Below are 10,872 nucleotides of genomic sequence, written 5' to 3' on the forward strand. Positions count from 1 at the left end.
AAAAAATCAGGATAACATTCTAAACCTACCCAGCCAGTAAGCATAGAAATATTCTCCCCAAAGGAGTCCCAGTTTTTCTCTTCTTGCTACTTTTATAAAGGCTGGAATATGATAATTTCATTTAAGGACAAACTTAAATAAAAGTTTCATTAATCAGAATGGGTATTCCTACAGTAATGAGCCCTGAGTTGAATTTTAGAACCCTCTTTATGCCTTGTTAGTAACAAAGCTGTTGTAAAAATAATTTGATAAGACAGTCATTGCGATGGTATGGCTTCACTCTGTAAGAGGGTGCTTTAGACTGGTGTCTGAGCACACCCAACTTATGTAATGCTAACATAATGGATTATGCATATTGTATCAAGCTAAAAATGAAACCCAGTGAAGTATTACAGCAATTTAAAAAATATATATCGGGGCTTGTTCAGCATAGATATTTAAATTTTAAACCTGTTTAAATATTCAAGTGAAAGTAAAATAAAATTCTGAAAAATGGAATTCAATAGAAAAGCGCCATTAAGAGTAAAACTGCTTCTCCAGATCCATTTGGTTCTAATAGAAATCCATTGAGGGAGGTTTTCATTGTTGCAGTACTAGCCAAGGGAAAAATTACACATACATTTGGGCAGGAGAAAACCAGTAGGACTTCTTGTGGCAAGGGCTTCCCTTAGAACAGGAAGACTAAAAGAAAGCTTTCGACCACCAGTCAGATCAGGCCATGGCTTATTTAGAATGGTCAGGCTCTCCCCCTCACCCCCTCTCTCTCTCCCTCAATATCATTTTCCCATTTATTCATTGCTTCAGTTACAAACCTTATTTCACCTTCTCCATCAGATATAATTCTAAAAAGAAAAAAAAATTGGCACCTTTTGCTACAATATCAGGATACTGACCAATTTGCCTTCTGAGAGCCAAGCTTTTATTTCTCTGATAAGCATCCTGCAGGATGGTTTTTATTCAATTAATTGGAATGATTGCTTGCACAGAAATGCACTGCTTTATCAAGGTCTGTTTTGGTATCAGGCTTGGGCTGAGCCCCAGCATTTTCCTAACTGGGTTCTTCAGACAGAAAAGGCATGAGGATTCTGCAACATAATTAAAACAATCAGAGAGAATTAGTCAGCTCAGTGACTGCACTCAAACAGCAAGCCCAGAGAAGAAAATGGGGAAGTGTACAGGCAAGTGCACAGCCTCGTTCTAGAGACAGAGAGGACTGCTAGGAGACACAAAATAGACAGTATTATGAAAAGAAATATAGGATAATATAAACAGTGGGTAATCCTGAGGACTGTAAATCCCCTTTCCTTAATTGGTTTAGAACTGAGGTCTGTAATGTGAGATGGAGGGCCCTGGCTGCCTTTCTTCTTTGCTGTGGAATCACATTAAATGAAAAACAATAGCGGAGCTGACAGCTCCCTTTCTGTGGGGGCACTTAGCGCTAATCTGCCACTGAGACTAATACAATTACACGGGATTAGAGTCCTGCCAATGATGCTCAGATTGGGAATTCTTGGCCTACCGGGATCTGGGTGCTTTCAAAATAGGGAATCGGGGTCTTAAGAGGGACAGTGGATGGGGCTACGGTGCGCCTAATTATTCTAAAATTAAGGATTTTTGTAATGAACGCTGGATTTTGAATCTTGAATCTGAACCCACACTGAATTCTGGTTTGAGATTTCTCCGTTGGTGCTTCATTTTGTGTTGCTTACATTTGATGATTTTCATTTTAAGCGAATGTAGAGATTTCCCTACAAGTACACCTTTCCACTTGTTCTTGAAGTATGTAAGCTTCAGTTTCTCAAGACAAGAAGGGAAAACCTATACTTATGAATGTAGAAATCACAACTAGCCGGAGGGTTGTTTCTTGATTTCTAGTATGTTTTCTGTGCAAACTCAAACTGACAGGTCCTGTTGGATTTTTTTTTTTTTTGGTACAAAATGGAAATCCATCAATGCTGGTGACATGACCACAACATGTGCACTAATTCAGGGTTTCCATGAGTATCCCTGAGAAACTGACAGTCATCTCATGCTCATTATAGCAGGATGAGGTGTGGTATTTATCAGGGGAATATAGGAGAAAGACAGAAGACTTTGAAAAGCAACAATTTCTTTTTTAAAGCACTGCTAATTTTCCTGTAGTGAACCTTAAAATTTTCCTTTAATCAAATAAGTAGTACTTAATATCAATTATTATGTCTCAATCATTTGGTAAATATTTCCAACTCTTCTCATCTTATTTTTAAATAAAAAATAGTCCGATATGACTTTCTTATTACATTCCCAGCATGGTGTAACAACACTTTTCTAATTTAATTCCTAAACTGTTCATCCCAGAAAAGTGTCTCTATTGAATACTGTAGTTGTTACACCTTCCAAATGTTCTAGAAATGATTCTTGAAATTTGAATGTTTGAGAAATATACAATGATGAGAACACATACACAAACAAAAATTAATTTATTTGGATACTGGAGTATCTATCTGATAATTTTGTTTTAACAAAGCATTTTTGCCTTTAAAATCCATTTAAGTCAGTTGTTTTTTAATGCAAATACAACTTCCTGGAATATTACATGAATATGAAAATTTGTTTGTAAATGTAAGGCCCCAAGGGAATGGATATACTGGTAATTCCAATCTTGGTATGAGAAATAGAAAAGAGTGAAGAAAGGAGAAGAAATATTACCAGAGGTCAGATGCTAAGAGATTGTCACATATCAATTAATATAAATGTTACCCAGCTCTAAATAAGACAGGCCAAGCTTACCTTTAGTTCTCTTTTTGTTTAGTTCTTGTACTTTATTCATTATAGTGAGAATCTTTTCTCCAGGCCTGTGAATGAGCATTTCTCTGGTACTGAGAGAGAGTTTTCCCTTCCTGTCTTCTGAAGGTTAGCAAAAGGCAGCAGTGGTAGCAGGCCTTCTAGTCTAGCCTACTATCCTTGGGACAATCCCAAAAGATGAGAAAGAATGGGATTTCATTTTATTGTGAAGGAGCTTAAAGATAAAGATAAAGATTGACACCTGAGTTCAAATATTTATCTTACTCCATTCTACATATTGCTCTGAGCTATATCCTCCTCCTCTTCCTCCTCCTCCTTATCATCATCATCACCTCCATCACTACTATGACAACCACCAGCAGCAGCTTCAATTTTTCATTGGAGAATACCCGTCTTGGGAATCAGCATTTGACTCAGCCTTGCCAAGTTGGAAATATCTTCTCTTGCCACAGATTGCCATTGTAATTCCATACAGACTCAGAGGGTATGCCTGATTTCTAACTCATCTATCGCCATCTTAAAATTCTTAAGAATTTTTTAAAAAACTACATAGCTTGAATTTCTATTGTTTAAGGAGCTTCATAAATTATGTATCTGGTCTTGGTGATTGGTATGAGGTTGGACAAATAAAACAACAAACTACATTGGTAAGGCTTAATTTTGAGATTTTTTTTCTTTTTGAGAAAGTAGAGCTTTTTCCACTGGAGTGGTAAGCCTGGAGGTGAAAATTCACCAACCTGGCAGGTGCTCGGGACTATTGCCTGTCCATGGCATCATGTATGGGCTGAACTTTCAATACCACTTTCTCTGTCTCTAGGTAGGTCCAGGTAGGATGTGGCCTGAGCAAGGTAGCAGTGTCACAGAGGCAGAAGCTGGAGAAGCTGACAGTTGAGGTTGCTTGCTGCCCTGACTCTATGCAGCAAAGTAGCAAGTCTTCCTTTAAAAGGTCACCACGTGTCAGGTGCCAGTGGCTCACACCTGTAATCCTAGCAACTCACGAGGCTGAGATCTGAGGATCGAGGTTCAAAGCCAAGCCCAGGCAGGAAAGTCTGTGAGACTCTTATCCCCAGTTAACCACCAGAAAACCAGAAGTAGCTCAAAGTGGTAGAGCACTACCCTTAAGCTGAAGAGCTCAGGGAGAGCTCTCAGGATCAGAGTTCAATCCCCATGACAGACAGAACTCAAAATTTTCTACACACTCTTCTATTAAGGAGGCCAATGACAGAGAAGCAGAATTGAGGGTAGCAAGGCAGTAAGAAGGTATAAAACAGAGCTGGCCTCTATTTGTCCTGAACAACCGAGGCTCCATTTCTGCTTGTGGGATGCTTTTTGGGAAGGTCTGTTCTGGGGGAGGAAGGAGAAGAGCATCACAAATGACTTTTGGAAAGTATGTAAGACATAACTTAAGCAGTTCCAGGAGGCTTATAATATGTACCAATTTCAGGTTCTGGGAACACTGAAAGGTGACACTTGAACTATCCTGTGCCTAAGTTCTTGTCTAATTGGGCAGAGGCAACACATATCGAAAATAAAGACAACCTAAAAGGAGATTAGTGCCAAAATAGTGCTGTGATATTTTCAATAGCATCTCTGGAGATTGGAGAAACAAGGTGAGTGGTCACCTAGACATAGTAGAGCTAGACTTTATAATTTGGACTTTTTTGGGGGGGAGGCAACCCAGGGGCTTGAACTCAGTGCCCTGAGCACTGTCTCTCTGAGCTTTTTGCTCAAGGATAGCACTCCACTCTTGAGCCACAGTTCTACTTTGGCATTTTGGTGGTTAGTGATGAGAATCTCACAGTCTTTCCTGCCCAGGCTGGCTTTGAACTGTGATCCTTAGGAAGAGAAGCACTATGCAAAAGGAGAGTGAAGAGCCAACCGAGCTGATGGGGACTAGTTCTGTTAAATGTAAAAAGCTCAGATTTGCTGTAAGGTCGGAATATTAAATTATTTTCAGAAAGAAATTAATTCACCCAGTCAGAAGTCTCAGTGGTACTGAACTGCCCAGTGAAGGTTCTTAGCCGATTCTCATCTATAATACCCAACATAGACTCTGGAAGTAATAAAATTCAATATACTTAAGAATAACCACATATCTCTTTTCCTAGAACTATAAGCCTCTGTTTACAAAAAACAATTAAAAGTCTCTAATTTGGTGGGAATCTCTTATTTGGCTTGTCATGAGTTAAGGAAAGGAAGTGAATATTAGAAACTTGTATAGTCTTGCCAGCTGCACGGAGACTAGAGGCGCTCCAATCATCTCTTAATTTGTTTCTTCATGTGTGTTCATATTTCATGAATGTTCAAATGCAGTAATTATATTGAATAAAGCATAAAAATAAGTTGCTAAAAAGACGTTACTTATTCAGGAAATGAAGAGTTATGGATTCCAGATCTGGCCCTCTGATTTCTGCCAGAAATGTGTGCACCTGTGGGCTGAAAAGTCTGTCCTTTCTAGATGTTCAAATGCAGAGAAAAGCTTCAGGGAAAGGGGAGATAATTTTCAGAATGAGTTCTTTTTCCTGCAGGTATTCATGATGGGTGCTTGCACATCTTTATTTGGATGGATCCTGCTTGTTCGTCTCGTTTGATAAGAGATGTTGGTGGCATTGGCAGATGGTTTTGAGAAACTGAATGTTGAAGTAATTCAAAGACCTGTCAAACAGCAATAATGGTTGGGTAAACCTAAGGTTAAATTCAGGAATCCTGAGTCTTGTCTTCACAAAACAATTCAGACCAAGACATGTTTTCTTTGTTGCAGGAAAACAGATGTAGGGCCCCCTCTGTGTAGGATTTGCAGCTGCAGAGGATGAGAACTGAACTGTTCATGCCATCACCTTATTCACTAGTGTAAACAGTACCTGGCTATTTGTTTATGGAAAAGGAGTTTTTGTTATTATTTGTTTAAGGGAACAAAGAAAATAGCCTTAAGGAAAGCCTCTCCCTTCCTATTTTCTCCAAGCCCCACAGGGTCAGTCCCTCTATACAGAGCTGTCCAGTCCCAGGTTTGAAGAACCACCCTCATCCCTTCTTCCTCTTCTCTCAGCCCCCACACCATATCATCAGAGGCTATGTCCTTGTTTTGTAAGTCACCTTCCTGAGGCAGGGTCAATATTATTATTCCCATTTTGCACATTTGGTTCAGTAGATCAATTTTCAATTCCCAACAACTGAACTTCCCAGATTTTTATACAATGAAACTTAACTCCAATCATATGGACATAAAAATATACACAGACCCACTAGAGCATTGTTAGAGTTCAGAAAGAAATGTTATTTCACATTAAAATATGGTCTCTAGTAGCCTGATTGTGAAAAGACTGCTGCACTGTGTGTGGGGGCCTCCTTTGCATATTTAGATATGAAAGACTATGAGCAGTCACCAGATAATATCATTTTCAACCAGCCACATATCGAGTACGATTTGATGAAGAAAATGCAACTTTTGCAGTGTGATTTATACACACTTATATACCCTTCATTTTGAGTCTATATGAAATGCAGACATTTATAGTTCTATAACCAGAGGAATAAAATTTGAATGTGTAGTAAAACGAGAAATGTATTTTAAATGGCCTTTTGAAATAGCACTGAGGCAGTTGTCAGGAGGCTAGAGTCACCAATGTAATTGGTTATTTTGTTAGATGGCCACTCAGCTGGAGGCCTGCAAGAGGCAGAGGATTGAATTCAGGCTGATGGGCATGGGAGATGGAGCGATGGATTCCTGGAAAAGATTGAGACACAGCAACACAGTAATCCAAGCTGGCCATAAAGCACACCATAAAGGCAGTCTGAGAAATTCCTCCTGCCTGTGTGATGTATCCTTATTTTTTTCCCTTTTACTTTATAAAGAAGAACTATTTTATGATTTGGCATAGATCATTGATCACAGTACTTTTTTATTTCAAATATCTCCCAGATGTGATCTGTGTCAAATTTACAAAAGACATAATCATTATTTCTACAAAGTACTGGAAGATTGAGGAGGCATTTGCCCATCGGCACCTGTCATTTCCAATAGAATGTCTTTGGACATGCATGATAGAAGCCACTTACCCATCCCCAAGTGATGTACGGGAAAAGGGGTCATGTTAGAGAGTATTCCTTGCTGAGATAGTCAGCTGGTAGTATTTGCTGGCTTGCAGCTCTTTTCCTGTATCGTTAAGGAACTAAATATTCAGCAAAAACCTGTAACAATCTCTAGAGTAGCATGTCATGTGATTCAAGGCCATCCCACAAGAATCAATAGCCATTGGTACAAAGATAGACTTGTACTCCAAGCTAGACCAATCAGAGCCATTCTCAATATTTTCCCATGAATACTGGGAAGAGGATTTATTCCAATAATGTTACTAGGAGGAAGGGGTTATAATATGAGCTGAGGGCTTTTGAAGGCCGTGTGTACTAACCACATGGAGAACAATATTCTAGAGACAGAAGCCAAAAGAAAGAAGGCTGAGCTCAGAGGTGGAAAGGAACAACATTCATTACCCAATTTGAGCCTCTGGACTAGCAATACTTGGTTCCTCAGAAAAGAAAAGAGCCCTTCTCAGTTTTAAGAATAATTTCCCTCTGTTAGGTGAGTTTAGTTTCTTTTATGGCTTTTCACTAAAGTAAGTTGTGATATGCTTGATAGAATACCTTCTCTATATTTACTAGCTTTATTGGTAGTCTTTGTTGCCAACAAATGGAATGCAAAAGTTTAGGCATTCAAGCAAGGGTGTGTTGCTTCTCCCTCTCTATTTTTTGAAGATTTAGAAGCAGTAGTAGTGTGCTTAGTAGCTGACAATGTCTGTATCAGTCTGGGTAACTCAGACTATGCAGAATTGTGCCCTCTGTCAATTTTTGTTGTTTTAATCTGTTAAATCTCAGGGGGTATTAATCACTTGTTACAGAAGCTAATAGTGATATATATATATATATATATATAATATATATATATATTTAAACAAGATAAATACTGTATTTTCATATAAATTGAAGTGCTTAAAACAAAAGGTGTTTTGGAACTTCACTTTTTAAAAATTTAAAATATTATCTACAAAGAGATATCTTTTTTGTATTTTCATGTTTTTCATTGTGAAAATACTGCACAGAGTTACATGAGAAGGTAATGAGTACATTTCTTATCAAGCATTGTTGCCTTCTTTGTTTTTCCCCTACCATCCTTTTCCTCCCACTTCCACAACTACACTCACGCCACCACACACACCTAAATTGTAAAGTTTGTTGTTCAACAGTGTTACAATGAGTCAACCTGTATCCCATCTTGAGATACCTTAGAGATGGGACTCAAGTCTAAACATCAAATTCATTTGCATTCATGCTTTATTTAAATACATAGTCTGAAGGTAATTTTACAATAGTTTTACTGAACATAGGTTGTTACTGTAACTTGTGGTTTGGGGTAAAGTATGAAATTTTTCACATGTACATTTGTGTTGGTACTCAAAAATTTTTCATATTTTTAAGCATTTCAAACTTTGAACTATTAAAAGCAGGGACAGTGTGTGTGTGTGTGTGTGTGTAACTTTGCAGCTGAGGCACACTCTTGCCAATTAATTAGCCACTTGTAATGCCTTTTTATACCATAGAAATTAGAAAATGTCAAAGATGGTATAAAAGAATCAAGAATAAGGGGTCAATTAGTATAGGAGCCCATTTCAGTATTGTCCCTAGAAAGACTGGGTAAAGCACACAGCCTCAAAGGAAGCCAATATTGATTGATTCTAACTGTGGGTCAAATACTTCACCCACATTATTTCATTTTATTCACAAGATGATGTATTTTCAATGAAACTAAATTCCAGAAAGATTGAGTTGAGTCACAGATTTCTTATAGAAAGGGTCAGCTTTGAACTCTATGTGTCCAGCTGCACAATCTAGTTCAAATTACTTCTATTGTTATTATTAATAGTTGTATAAATACTACTTTGAGATAATACTTTCCAGATGCACTCAAAATACAGTTTCTGCTTCACTCCCCCTCCCTCTTCAACAAAGAGAGAGCAAGATCCAGCATGTCTCTTCTGAGTTCTTGGTGCAATTTGAGTCTAGGGCTTTAAGAGCAAAGCATATATCTCTCAGTCTCCTGATACCCTGAGTCTCTTGTTCCTATAATTTTATGCCCTTTCCTTGCTAATATTGAAATGTGCTAGTCTTTCTCTTCAACATTGGATCTGGGACATCACCCTTCTTGTCAAAACTCACAGTCCCTTGTTCCAGTCTTCGTGTTCTCTAGCCATGTGCCTGGACCCTTTTCCGAAACTGTTGACCTCCACTTCTAATTAATTTGCCAGCCCTTGCACTCATTGCAGATTCATTTACGAGTTCCATCATCTGGGCTTAAAAACTTCTTTCTGAGTTTATGAAAGACGGCTTCATCATTCTTATCTCTTTACAATATTAGCATTCTCCAAAACTATTTACAGTGCTCACCTTCTGGTTTTCTTGTAAAACAGTATTGAAATTTCAAACTCACAGTCATTTGGCAAAGGAAATTATTTCCTGAGAACTTGTAACTCATCTGTGACTTAAGTGTCTATGACTCCAAGTCCCCATGCCATATATCCATGTTTATCCAAAATGCAAAAGATGAAATCAAGGAGAAATGGGTCATTGGGAGCTAGCCCCATGTAGGACTATGTGTGGCTACTCAGAGAGGTGATGGAGTCTTCCAATAGTGCAGGACCAGCCTAAACTCTCCAATGTTTCATTGCCACAATATAAAAACAAAGCAAAATCCTGTAAATGAATATGCCCTTTGCCAGGGGAGATATGGGAAAGAAATTAGTATTAATTTTCTGAATTTCCATCAAAGTGTTGCAATAATCAGGAGTAGCCAGGACATTCGTGCAATCACACTTAAGTAATGTCATTGTTCTGTAGCACAATTGGAACTCCTTATGGCTTATCACTTAAATCAGTATTTATGAAGTGCACAGGCTGTTGATTAGGAGTCAAATCTGGTCTCTTCCCCACCAGTAACTAAAATAATAGATAAAAAAGCCATTTAGTAAGTCTTTGTGATCATCATACTGTCATGAACTCCTCCCCAAGACAGTGAATTTCATAAGCATTAATGGATTTTATTAAACAAACATCCATTTTTGTAGTCTAACAACTTTTGCCACTGACACCTGCCAATTCATATTCTAAGATGAAATTACTGAGCTTATAAAGTTGTCATTTTAAAAATGAACATGTCTCATTATCTTTATTTATATCCTTCTTTCTGCTACAAACTATCAATCCAGAAGGCCTCCAAATTTTTTTTGAAAAATATTGTGTTTCTCAGTTAAAAATCAAATATTCTACTTTGGCAGTTAACAATGGGTTGATTTCTGTATTACGTTTGCATTCATTTTATTAAAATTTGAAAGTAGGCAGAAGTTCTAGCCATCTGGACCTACACATACATCTGAGGCATTGGAAGGTTTCTCCAGGACTTAGATGAAAGAAAGGGACCTGAGATTCAGTTCCTATGAGTTCTGTTCCTCTCTAATCATCACCTTCTAAGTAAGTCACCAGACCTTTTTAGACTTCTTTCAAGTGACCATTGTGATCTCCACCAGAGTTCCCATACACTCTTCTTCCCATCCTGAGATGGTGAAACGAATCCTCTAGAATACTTTCTTTTCTTCAAGTGCATAAGGATATCAATTGTTCTCTCTCCTGCAAAGATATTTTCTGATGTTCCTATCTGGCAAAATCCTATTCAGTCTTCAAATCCCAGCTTAATATTGTTTCTTCTTTGATTCTCATTAGATTTATGTATCTTCTTCTAAGCTTACTTTTTAACTTTGTATTGATGCTATTCTTTATGCTAAATAATACAACATCTAACAAACGAATGGCCCTTGATGGATGTCAGTATTCAAATCTATAGACCTGTGAATAATGTTACCTTATGCGGAAATGGATTTTGTAGGTCTGATTAAGTTAAGGATATTGTGGAAGGAAGATTATCATGGAGTATTCAGGTGGGCCACTGGGAAGAAAGAAAGAAAGAAAGAAAGAAAGAAAGAAAGAAAGAAAGAAAGAAAGAAAGAAAGAAAGAAAGAAAGAAAGAAAGAAAGAAAGAAAGAA

The sequence above is a fragment of the Dipodomys ordii genome, unplaced genomic scaffold (genome assembly GCF_000151885.1).
Source record: "Dipodomys ordii isolate 6190 unplaced genomic scaffold, Dord_2.0 Scaffold1, whole genome shotgun sequence".
Classification (NCBI taxonomy): domain Eukaryota; kingdom Metazoa; phylum Chordata; class Mammalia; order Rodentia; family Heteromyidae; genus Dipodomys; species Dipodomys ordii.